This window comes from Bombus vancouverensis, chromosome 1 (assembly GCF_051014615.1).
Source record: "Bombus vancouverensis nearcticus chromosome 1, iyBomVanc1_principal, whole genome shotgun sequence".
Lineage (NCBI taxonomy): Eukaryota > Metazoa > Arthropoda > Insecta > Hymenoptera > Apidae > Bombus > Bombus vancouverensis.
Genome location: NC_134911.1, coordinates 3,584,834 through 3,598,542, shown reverse-complemented (window position 1 = coordinate 3,598,542; position 13,709 = coordinate 3,584,834).

Below are 13,709 nucleotides of genomic sequence, written 5' to 3'. Positions count from 1 at the left end.
CGGAGGTATATTGGTTATTGAAGTATCAGCTAGAAACTTGATACATGCAGATTGCTGTTTGGAAGTACCTACTGTTTGACCGTTTGGTTGTTCGACATTCATTAAACGTTAGAACATTTTTGTATGTTATAGAAGAAACGAAAGAATACCGGAAGGTGCGTGAAAATGTCGTTTAGGAAATTTATCTGCCTATATTGTCTACAATGTACCGCTCGGTGTCATGTTTTATCAATCTTTATGGTTTTTCTCATTAATATGAAACATAATATGAAATATGAATACATAATAGTTCTGTATCTCACAATGCAGTCGTGATTATTAGAACTGATCGATTATTATCGGAATATCCAGTAATAGGATATCAGAAATTGAAATACACAATTACATTCAATACAAAGAAAGGTATAATTAATTTAAGAAAAATTACATTATACATTTCATTCAAAATTGTTTGTTGTGTATGTGTGTGTGTGTGTGTGTGTGTGTGTGTGTGTGTGTGTGTGTGTGTGTGTGTTTAATACCAATATTTATAAAATAGTTTCAAACAAGTAATCTTCCCTTACATTGTTAAAATTATTACTCAATTATCCCAATATTCATCATGATTAATAATCACGGGTAATCGTATTTACTGCATGATTTATCAGACATGGTTTATCTGAATCCATCAGGAGATAAACAATTTATGTGATAGAAGCTCACTGATTTTCCCCGTCAATTATGATTTTTTGTTTAGATAAATGGCCTTACACCGTATGTCTATTAATTCTCATTTTATTTGTAATTATCCATACATGGGATATTTGGGGATATTAGACGTCAGTGGTTCAAATGTTAAATAACTAATTTAATAACTAACTAATAAATAACTAACTAATGATAATATATCCACCTTAATTGTCAGTTGGAATTATACATCGATTAAATAAAAATTTAATTGTTAATCACGATTCATATAAAAATATCTTTGTAATTAGTAACTGGTTATCATTAGACTATGATAATTTATACAAATTTATATATTTATGAATATAATTAAAAAGATGGCACCTGGACAAAAATTTTGTTTGTATAGAAAATTATGTGCATTCTGTACATCTTCGAATTTCCAATAAATGTATAAAAATTCAGTCAAGTTATCTTTAATTGCATTAAAACTTGCTCAACACTGATGGCTACCTACGTATGTTTATCTACATAAATAAATATAAATCTCGTGTTAATTTGTACAAGTATCGTCATTTCATCAGCCTTGAGAATGTCCCTAATTTATCACGCGAATTTCTTCATCTTTGTAAACTAGTTTGTAACTCAGACATTGCATAATGTTAGCCCAACACGCTACTTTTAATGTGGAGCAAGTTCACTCGAATTTACAGAAATATTTTATTTTTGTGCTGGAAGCGAGAAATATTTTCTTTGCTTTTTGGAAGCCTATAGTTTCTCTCGTATTTCTTAACTACGACGATTTTATAAAAAATTTACTAATTTAAAAAAATAGATACGCCTGACAAGTATCTACATTACAAAGTCTATTCCTATGGGATTAGAAATTCAAAACAGATTTCACAATATGCATTGCATCCTCGCATTCATTGATTACCGCAACGATTGGCATTACGGTGTTTACTTCTGTAAATCAGATTATTCAACACGCTGGTATGCTTTCATTAATTCAAGAGAGAGTAGTAAAAATGTATGTCATAGTAAATAGGCAATCTATTATTAGAATAAGCACACCCCCGATCATAGTTGTTCAGACGCTAACGTAAAGTAAGGTAAATCTTAGAAATGATTAGGAAATCACATAGAAATTTGTGTTAAAGTAAATCGGGGGGCATAGAATTTTGAGATAAATAAATAATTGATATATTGAATATTACCATAAAAATCTCATCTTTCTATATAATAACTTTAAATTTTTTTTCGCTCATATCCATTATGTTTCTGGGTCGTCGCTATCCAATATCAGTGTTCTAATAATCAATATCAATATTATTAATTTTTCTATCGTATTTGTTCTTGTTTAATTCCAAATTTTGCCCAAATTATAGATAAACTTCTGTTTTTTGCATCCAGTTTATACAACACATTTTTAATCAGGTTATCGTTATCTTGTATGAATGCAAAATTATGGCTGATGATCGTCTTCCTAATAATCTAATATTTATGAACATTAGTGTGGTTTATTATTTCATCAATTCGTGTCCAATCCTATTAGCATACGTTGGGTAATTACGCGTGGCAGTCGCCACGTGTGGTACATTCGCAAACGTCCTTGATACAAGTGTACGTACTTTACGCCACCGATGACCTGCTGACCCATAGCTAACCTGATGGAAGGACACGAAAAAATGTTTGTGCTCCTTTGCACACTACGAAAGTCCGTCAACTGAACCGAGTGGTCCAGAGATTCTCAAGATTGGAAATAAAGAGTGGAAATAAAAGATTGGAAATAAAATTCCTTCGAGAAGATACTGACTGCTTTCCACTCGAAGCGATCGTGCTTCTCGTTGCGAAGGTTTCGACTAAACTTTTCCAGTTGCACATCGTGCTCTGTCACCAAGAACGTCGAGCAGGCTGAACGTCTTTCAGATTCTGTCGTTGATAACACTCGTTTAAATATTCTGTAAAAAAGGTATGCATGTACTTTTTCTCAGTGTGATGCATTGGATTAAGTTTTCGAACGGTTTGAAGAGGCATTGTCTTGTTATAGATGGTTTCTTTGAACCGAAGTGAGGTCACGAAGAATACTTTGCGCACAGTTATTTTATTCTCTTGCAAGTTAGTTTCGCTCTAATAAAGTTTTGTTTCAAAGTATTTGAGGAATAATTTGCTTGTGATTACTTTACTTCATTTTGGATCTCTTTTATTTAATAATGCCTCGTTTCTGTATTTTTGAGAAATGCTTTGTATATAATTATTTCATCTTCTTATGGATTTCCTTTGCTCTGCAATAGCTTTGTCTCTTCCGAATCTTCTGCTTAAGGCGATTTAATATGAATCACCTTGTATTTGATTAATAAACTTTTTAAATTTATCCACGATACCGACGAATTGTTATTAATATACATTTTACTTAATTGGGAAGTAAAAGAGTAACTAGTTTGGAAAAATCTAAATTCTGACCTACATTTCTGTGCATGTGAATAAATTCTATTTTCGAGTGAAAATTAAAATTGTGGGAGATAAGTTAATGAAGGCTTTAAAGTTGTAGCTTCCACTTTTTGTCTATAGTTTCGATTATACTGTTGTAAATCAGCTATAGTAATGGAACTGAAAGAGAACTTTGCTTCATCCTCTAAACATTATAACGATTGTTTTATTATGACATATCATATTATATACAGGGTGGTTGGTAACTGGTGGTACAAGCGGAAAGGGGGTTATTCTACGCGAAAAAAGAAGTCGAAAATATACAATAAAAATTTTTTTTCAATTTTTTTTTTAATTTTTCCATCGAGACAACGATCTACAGTGAGATCCGTTATAACGAGACGTGATAAAGTGTACGCGTACCGAGCGAAAATTCAAAGTCGATTTTCTCGAAAACAAAGCCTCAAACGAAAAATTTTTATTCTATATTTTCGACTTCTTTTTTCGCGTAGAATCACCTCCCTTCCGCTTGTACCACCAGTTACCAACCACCCTGTATATTTTGTACTATTTCACACATTTAAATTTTGCGATATAATTATACACTTGTACCAGATTATAAAACTTGTTTGATTCTTGCGTTTGTAATATTTGCGTGTATTCAGTATATTTTACGTAAAAATGATAAAACTTTGACTTTGCGTTTGTAATATTTGCACGGGTTGCGTAAATTTTACATAAATGTAAGTAAAATTCCACGCAACCTTATGTCATTCAGATAGTTTATTTTTATAAACCGATGGCCATCTTAAAAAACATTCTAATAATTTACAAAAAGATGCAGGAACATGTATATAATTTTTATATTTTAACACTAAATTGAATATTGAACAATAAATCACTTTTGTCCCTGATGATGAACATATAACGTGACTTGATCTCTAGATTAATGCATTTTCTTCTTGAAATGCGGAAGCGATTATTTGTAGAGAAAAGTTGTATCTCTATTTCAATAACGTTGAAAGATTGTCCCCATTATACTTGCTGGAATAGAAGTACGCGTGGTATTCTTGTTGTGCTGGATGAAGATGAAAACGTATTGAAAACACATGACATTGTACATTACATTGAATAGAAGCGAGTGTTTGATATTGACATGAAGGAGGAAGGTTAATTAGGGTTAACGTCGATGATATATCCACGTCAATGTAAAATAATCCACTGTTCCAGCAGCGAGATATTGTCGGAGAGTCAAACGTTCTACGAGATACTTTATGGAAATCAATATTTCACAGTTTCTCCGACGTTTCAGGAATTTCGAAAATGCGATGAAGCAATAAGATGTTCTAGCAATTAATTGTCGTTTTTATTCATAGAATTTTGTCCATTATAACGAAAAGCTATCCTTTTTTAATGGAACGCATAAAATTAATTTTTTATATAGAAAGATAGAAGTATGATTGTTAAATACATTTTGATATTTTATTTTCAGGAAATTTAAACTGTCGTTTAAAATTACATATGGTTATATAATGCTTAACAAAGCGGTAGTAACAATGTAGTTACATTCCTTATTTTTATCTTATTAATTTATTTTCCTTCACTTTTCAAAATTTATTTTCTGATTTATTTCGTTGTCAGAATATTTGAAAGATATCCTTGGCCTCAAATATTGTGAAGTACTATTGTGAAGTATCCAATTAATAAAATTAGAAGTTAAACAAGTCAGAGAGAAAATTTTAATGTTTCTTGCATATTATTGTATTCATTCATTGTCAGACTTAATCGATTATTAAGTCGTGAAAAGAATATAACATTGTTTAATACGTTCACAGTTTCTCGGATCTAAAAATTCACACGTACTCTTACAATATTCATGTGACTAACTCATTGCTAGATGTATCATGTGAGTTTAAAAAATACGAAATTTTCTGGAAGAAACTATCTTTGATAATTTCTGTAAAGTATAAGTAAAGTTTTGTATATATAAGAGTTATCAAATACAACACTAGATGTATATAAAGTTATATAAAGTTATTTTTATATATATATATATATAGTATAGACAATGAAAATTTGATCATATAAATAAATAAGAACAGTAAGAAAGATTAGAGAATGTTAAAAAGTAATAGCTGTTTTTATTTTGATTAAACTATTTTTAAAGTTATTTATTTTTCTACATATATTTTTGTCATTCATATTCATTTCGTTATTAATTCTGTATGGAATATATGCGTTACAGTAATACGATTCGTAGTGACGTTTTTTCGTCACATTATTATAAGTACAGCGTAAAGTGACATGTTCGTCCAACAGAAAATTTTCATTTTTGCGTAAATTTAATTCAAAGGGTTTTTCTACAATCGAAATTGAATTCAGCTTCTTTAAATATTAAATGATTACATTATACCTATAATAGATTTATATGTAGTATTATTCAAAGTAGTATAATTACATTGTCATTTGTTCCATACAGAAGCCAAATCAATTAATTCCATCAAAATTCATCATTCGGTTTTTAAAGAATTGTATACTGATTACGTACTACGATACTAACAAACTTTCAGATGATAATTAAAATGTTCTCAGAGAATGAAATTATTCAGTTTAACTTTTAGTAACGAGCAACGACGCATTTAAGTAAAGAAGCAAATGAATGCCTCCACTGTGATTCTTCTATACTAATTTGATATTTACTTGTCATGATATTACACGATACATGTGCACGATAAAGTCAAGCTTACTTTAAAGAATTGAGTAATTCTTTCCAATTAAGATTCATTAAGTCCACTACACGCTGATAGCGTGAATCCGATCGATACTCATCCTGTTCGCGATTGCATTCCAGAATAATCCTCCTGGCGTAACAAGATGTAACGCAAGTAGGAGAAAGTTGTTATGTTTTTAGCGCATATTACCTGCCATATTCGACCGCGTTCGGTGACCAATTCTCTATACGTAAACGTATTGTATAAGAATGAACTATATTCGTGGCCAACGAACGCGTACAATGATGTGCAAATCAACTGGACGTGTAATTACACCTCGTTTGTTTCCCAGATCATATTAAAACATCTCTGACTAAATTACGCCTGTGTTTAAAACGCATACAGTTTTGGTATCAGAAATCGTGGTATTTTCATGAATCGCCAAGTTGCTAACGAATAAAAGGAAAATTTTATTTACGGCTATATAACAGTATGTAAAATTGTTTACGAAATTGCGTTAGATAATGCGATTCGAGACAGGATGAACAGTGAGTCAGGTAGTCACAAACTGGAAACTACCGTTTGCGAAATTGAACAAAGAATTGTTTCGTGCAACTCCACTTTCTTTGTTGTATGCGTTTTGTTTAACTGTAGTTAAACATCGCTGCTCATTTTCATAGTAAAAAATTGATTATATTTCTTGAGATCATAAAAATGTATCCATAACACAGAATAAGGGAATTTAAAAGTTAATATACGTAATTTGAATCTCCAAAATCTTGACTTGCACCACTGTGATTTTCAGGCTGCCATACTGTTGTTGAAGATGATTATTGTGATACGGTTTATAAGGGAGCATTAGATTTCCCATAAATGAGGAATTTTTCTATCTTTTATTTTTCATTGCGTGAATGGAGATTTTCTTGTATTGTGTACAATGAAAAGATAATTATTTTCTTTTATTCACATTCATTTGATTAGTAATTGTAATGTAAAAATCATAATACTTAAAAATATATTTAATATAAACGAGATTTCAGCGAAAGGGAAAATTAAGAAATGAAAATAATGATTCTTAATTATTTTTTGCGAGGCCTGAAAAGGAATGACTATAGCTTTTAAACGAATAGAATTGAAATTATTGTTTGAAAGTTAGATAGAATATATTCAAAATCCAAAATTCAATCCAATAATTTACGAATGCTCGTCGATTAAATTCGATTCTCAGTTTTCAAAGGCGTTTCATTCGTGTTATATTCGTCTGGTTTCACTATTTGATACAACTTTTATTTTATTTATTAGTCAATAGTTTTGTAGGACTTTTAACAACATAATGATAGCAATTTAAAATAAACGATTCATTTCATTGCAAGATAAATAATAATGTTTAATATTACGATCGCTTATGCAGTCACTTCTTTTATACCTAATCGTTTAAGCACGTGCTTACTCAAGTTTATATTTTGCAGATATATCCACAATATGTACATTAAAATAATCAGAAAAACGAATCAGGAAACATTAATTATAATTAATTATTTTATGAGATTCATAATTATCCTGTATCCAAGCATGAAAGTATCTAATTATACAAAGTCATCTTCATTCAATTGCTTTCGCAGAACAGATGCATCGATGCATACATATAATCATAGTTTCTACCTGTTCCTTATCGGCATGCAAAATTAAAAAATTATCATATCAGCAAGTAGAACCTATTTCATTAATTAATTTTTGTAATTTTGTAGTTAATTTCTTTTTAATTTACCCTTTAAATAGAACCAGTATTTATTCAACTTTTATTATTTAATAAAACTTTGCAATTAATAACGATTAATTTTGTAATTTCATAGAAAGCATAACAAAATATATCAAAAATATAATTATCATTTCATTATTCATTATCATTATGAATTAATACATTACATAATCAAAGATATTACAAATATTCTGAAGATGGTATTTATATTATATTCTCCTAAAACTATGCTTACCAATTCTACATAAATATGCAGGGGAGCTGAATTTAAAGACAGGTATTTATACAGTGTATTGTCACAATGCTACAACATATAATTTAACGCGTGAATTTCAATCATTCTATATCTCTGATACATGTATCTACAATCGATAAACGATTATACAAGTATAATAGAAATCTGAGAAGCAGGAACTTATTAGATAGTGTTCTAGAAGTAAGCGTAGTATTAAGTCCGCTGGAAACTGACGCATGCACTTTCTTCACCGACTACAAGTTAATTCCGATTATGTGAGCAACTGAGTATAGTGTTACTAAAATATATGTATGTAAAATATAATTTATAAAATTCACTTTTCTCCTGGTCCATATGAGCTAAATGAATATTATTAAAGAAAGTTTACAAATGACAAATTGTAAATTAGCGCTGTTAATAAATACTAACTAGTTTGATAATGACAAAGCAAAGAATATTTTGTAAATAAATGTTCCAAATTAAAAAATCCTCTTATTGGGTGAAAAATTGTAAAATCAAAATCATAATTATTATTAGTTATCGTACAAGAGAGAGTCATGTTGCTAATTTCTAAAATTATTTCAACGATCACTTTTCTCACCAAACTTGTTATTGCCACGTAAACAAATTTATTAATAGGACTGGTAATTTGTAAACTGTGCCTTAAAAAATTTCGCTAATAGTATTAGTCTAATCATGCAAGAAGATAAAGCTTAAAAAAATCCGGGAGTAAAAAATCCAGGAGGTAAATTAACTTATTAAAATAAGGAGTCAACTAGGGTTAATCTAATCGTTCGATCATCGAATTTCCTTCTATTGTTCATTCGATGAAAGCATATCGAATAGAAGAGGTCCGTACGTGAGTCAACGTTATTTTTAAAGGCAGTTGCGTTTAGGAGTCCGGCCAAAAGCGGACTTAAAACGCGTACGTGTCGATGCTCGTGTCTCGCTTCCGTTTACGAACCATCGCATTCCGATGCGACGTGAGTCAATCGATGATAAATCCGAACCTTGAACCGATTTCGAACGCATGTTAGACACGAATGTAGGTGACGCCATATCCTTCATTCACCGGCGAATATTTCGTAGACGAGACTTTTCAAGGTCTTATTGAGGCCGCTTATACTTAATCTTGATGATCGATTGAATTCGCCAACTCAATGCGTCTCGCGTATTATTACGATATTTTTCATCTAGTCGATGAATGCTTAATGATCGTATTTATATATCAGATTGATCCGAAAATTTTTTTTTCGTGTTTGTTCTTCGAATGGGAAGAGGTAAATTGTTTTAGTCTGCATGTCTATCAATTAGTCTTCAATGTAATATTTATCATCTCATGTGATTATTTCTTAACTCGTGATTCGTTTGTTCTCTTGCTGCTGAACTTTTCATTTTTGTTGTTGAAATATTCTTCCACTATCCCTGAAAGCAGTGGAACACTAAATACAGATTAGTGAGCCGCCAAAACATTACAGCAAAGAATCTGTGCAGCTAATCTATCTTAAGAAAACTAGACAAAAAATACGCAAGAGATTTAATTTGCTAAATCCATGATATGGACCAACGGGACAATATCTGCGTGAATAAATGATAATATTAAATTTATACGCGGTGTTTTGTGACAGATTATTGTAACAACCGTAGTTTTGTAGTGAATACGTAAACACGGTGTACAAAGCTCCGTGTACAATCTAATAAAGGCACAATGTAGTAAAGCTTTATAGATACTTTATTCTATTATTGTATCTATGTATAGGAATATAAATGTATAGAAAAAGGGATGAGAACCGTGACTTATGAAATGCAACAAAGATGAACAATTTTAGCCCGCGAAGGGTAAACAAGAGACTTTATGATGATGCAAGACTGCATGAATATGCTGGAGGTCAAACGTTTCTTCCACTTAAATATCTAAAAATTTATTAAGAGATGGATCATATGCATAGAGGACGAAGAGAATTACGTAGAAAAATATTATATATCCTTTTACTTTTTAACTTTCACTCGGACAAATTGAATATATGATGCGTTTCAAATTTGTTTCGAAATTTATTAACAACTATTGCCAAATATTTTAAGCCTTTTACAAACGTAAATGGACCGTGAAGAATATTCTTTATGCATTGCTATCAGAACTTTAATAAAGGATTGGAAAATATATTACGTAAAAGTAAAAATGACTTCTCAAAAATCATTCTTATCAATGAGTATATTAATGAACCTATTTTTGCTTATATTATAGAAATATGTATATCAATACTTATAAACTATTCTAGCGATGATACTTTCGATTAAATTGTTTTTAATTTGCGCTTTTAATTTCATACCTTTTATTTTCTCTTGTATTTATATTAATAAGCAATTTTATAATCTTCATCTAGTGACAAAATAATAAATTAACTTTTTCTCAAAGAAAAAAATATTAAACATTCAATCGTCAAGTGGCAAATATCATAAATATTATATATACTGAATAATAATACTGTTTAAATAATACTGTTCTTAAATATTAACACTATTGTCCTTGGTAACAACTAAATAATAAGAATATACTATTATTATACAATTCGAAATTTACATAATATTCTCCAAAATGCTATCTTCATGCAAATTAGACGCACCAAATAATCACGAAACTGTCGTTCAAGTAAATGCATTCGTCATTTTTTGCATTTTTCGTCGTTAAACATAAAAAAAGCTAACATGCATCATCAGAAAGTATTCATTTAACTCAGTTGATTTAAACACGCGAACGAGAAACAAATGTCAGAATGTAGAAGCGAAAATTCCTAACAAAAACTGACTAACGTAAAAAAGCAGGCAAAAGGCTGGAAAGGTACTATTTCTTACAAGAAAATCGCTACAAACATAATCACAAACGCGTGACACTTTTGTATTGTACTTCTTGTCCGGAAGAGTATGCTTGGAAAACGTTTTCATCTCAATCGATTAATAAATATCTTTCATCCAGGAAACACATTCTCGTGGAAAAAGCGTCATAACTATAGCTCAACCGAGTTAACTTTACTTTCTCTCACTTCGCTCGATAAAGCTGATAGAAATAATGACGCTCTGTATGAAATTGGGGATAACGTCCAAATTCTATTTCTGTTGTTAACCGCCATATAACCATTTTATCACCTAAACTGTTTAAATTCTGAGATTCAGAAGTAACCGTTTTGAAAAACTACATCTCTATAACATATACTTACATATTTCGATACGATGACGCAAGTAAAACCAACTATTAACTAAATGACCAACCTATTTCGCGAAATTTATTACATTATTTCACAAATATGTAATGCGTTTCAACAGATACATATTACCGACCATGATACGAATGTAAAATAAATATCGTCTATCCATTGCTATAGTAGAGAATAGATTTGTTGTAAAATTTTGCATATTTTTAAATTACTACGTGTTCTATAGAAATCGAAATTTATAAAGAAAAGTCTATTTAGAATTCTGGTTTTAGAAGATCTTCGTAGAAAAATGTAGCTTTTGTCAAAAATGTATTGAAAGGAAGGAAATAATTATTAATCTACGGTATTAATTCTAAACTAATAATAAAATTAGCGGTTGATACAATATATAAGTATGTACAACTAGAAATATGATCCCATATTTGTAAAAATTTATAACTAATATACTGGGAATTAAAATAGTTCTTTTAGTTATATTATTATTCGCGTAAGCTTTCGAATCAAAAACTTAACCGATCTTTCTCAAAATCTATCTGTCTTTTCCATTAATCGGTTAAGGATGATGACCATTTTTAAACACCAAACGTGTAATTCTATGGCGCATTATAGCTACGTGTCTTCGAATTCCTAACCATCCTTGGACATCAAACACTTTCTCTAGCAAAGAGGCGAAGTCACTGGTATAAATCGCACGATAGTACAACAGCACCGGATTAATTGCTTTCAGCGATATTTAAAAATACGTCGTTGCTAAATGCGTAGGCGACAAGTTAAATAAGAAGTCTCCAACGTATATCACCGATGTACTACTGATGGTAGGAGCGTTATTTGATAATATTAGCTTCTTGCATTTGGAACGTTGTCCTTTCAAAGTTTGAAATTAACATATCGCATAAATGCTATCTGCAATTTCTTGAGTAATAATCCATTAGTCCTTAATATCGGTAAATTGATAAGCGTTAAGTTGTAGGTTATATGGACGACTGTTTCATAGAAATTTATTTAAGAATATGTGCATCGCGTTATGCATAGTGGAATTATCTCTTTTGTAGCTTTTTAGGAATATGTTATGAAACGTAATTAATACAATAAGAATTGTTTACTAGTGCGAGGACCGTGTAATCCGACATAACTTAGTATGAGAAGAATAGAGAATTTCTTTTTAACTTCGCAAGAAAAAATCAAGAGATAACATCCTGAGTTTTATACAAACATTTGAAAGTTCGCAACTCTAAACTCTTGGAATAGTAATACTTTTTCGTCTATTTTATTTTGTATTATTTTCGTCAATTTTGACTTGAGATTTTCGACAATACAACAAAGTACAACAAACAATAATTTACCAGTATCTTTCTTTTTATTTCTATCAAATTCTCTACATTTTTTACTACTGTTTCAACAGTTCATTCGAGTAATAAATAGTATATACATATAGTAAATAGTAAATTTATTCTTCTACATATAACAAATAGTAAATTACAACATAATTTACACGGTAGTTTTTATGCACGATCTTAATTTATGCGGCCAGTCACCTCACTGCTGTAAGAGATAAGGATAAAAGTACATTACGTTGCGCTAGTCATCATAAGTGTACATATTTTTTCTTTCTTTCTGACAGACTTTATTTACGCGATCTTCATTCGCGTAAAACGAATCCACGTGGAATGGATAGTCCGCGTAAATTGAGGGATGGATACACCTAAATATATAAGTGTCAAAATTAATCGATATGCATTTTATGTTTCTATTAAAAATGTTGATTTCTGTGACTTACAGACGCACATAAAAATCTCCTTACTTTATTAAGGTTTTACCACTTAATATCTTATTAAAAAAAAGGTTCGATTTATTTACATGAAGCATTTAGTAACGTTGTTTAATGCTTTAAATGTTATGTAATAATACATTTATTTTTAAGACAATATGAAACAATAATCTACACGTATCAAGTAGATGTTGGTCTACAATAAAAATTTGCAGTATTTTACTTTAATAAAAGAGCGTACTATACAAGTTTTTATCTTCTAAATCCTGAAGATTTTATATATTTAGATTCCGAAAGATCAATTCAAAACAAACAGCGTGCCCATACTATATCATTTTTTTCAGAAAGTTTAATGAACATGGAATTACATGTAACATAATCAATTAATTATTGGGTCAACTTAAGGTTGAATTTCCTCAACTGTAGCTTTGATGATTTAGATAAACACCTTGAAAAAGAGTATTTATATTGATAGTTAGATGAAAAGAAGTTAACGTATTCTATATAAAAGTATAATAATGTAGCTCATCGAGCATTGATACGTTTAAGTTAAGTTACACATAAGACAAAAAGAAGAAAAGGAAGTTTGTCTGTCATTTATTTTTATTTTTTACAAGTTCAACTATAGTTTTAATCGGTGTCCATCTGCCATCCTCTATGATCATAACTAATGCGAAATTTTTATATACACAGAGAGAACTGTTCTATTACAGTGAATGATGTACGTATTGAAATTCAGAGGAATAGTTATGCTAATAGTTTTGATCAGATTTAATTAATTTAAGTTTGTGATGGAATTTCTTTATCATGATAATGTTCAACGTGTAATATTTTTCTCCCTCAGAGTGTAAATCGTAATCGTACAGAAATCCACTGAATAATGAAGAAAATCATTATATTAATTTTTGTGCTCTGTTGCTGTATCACG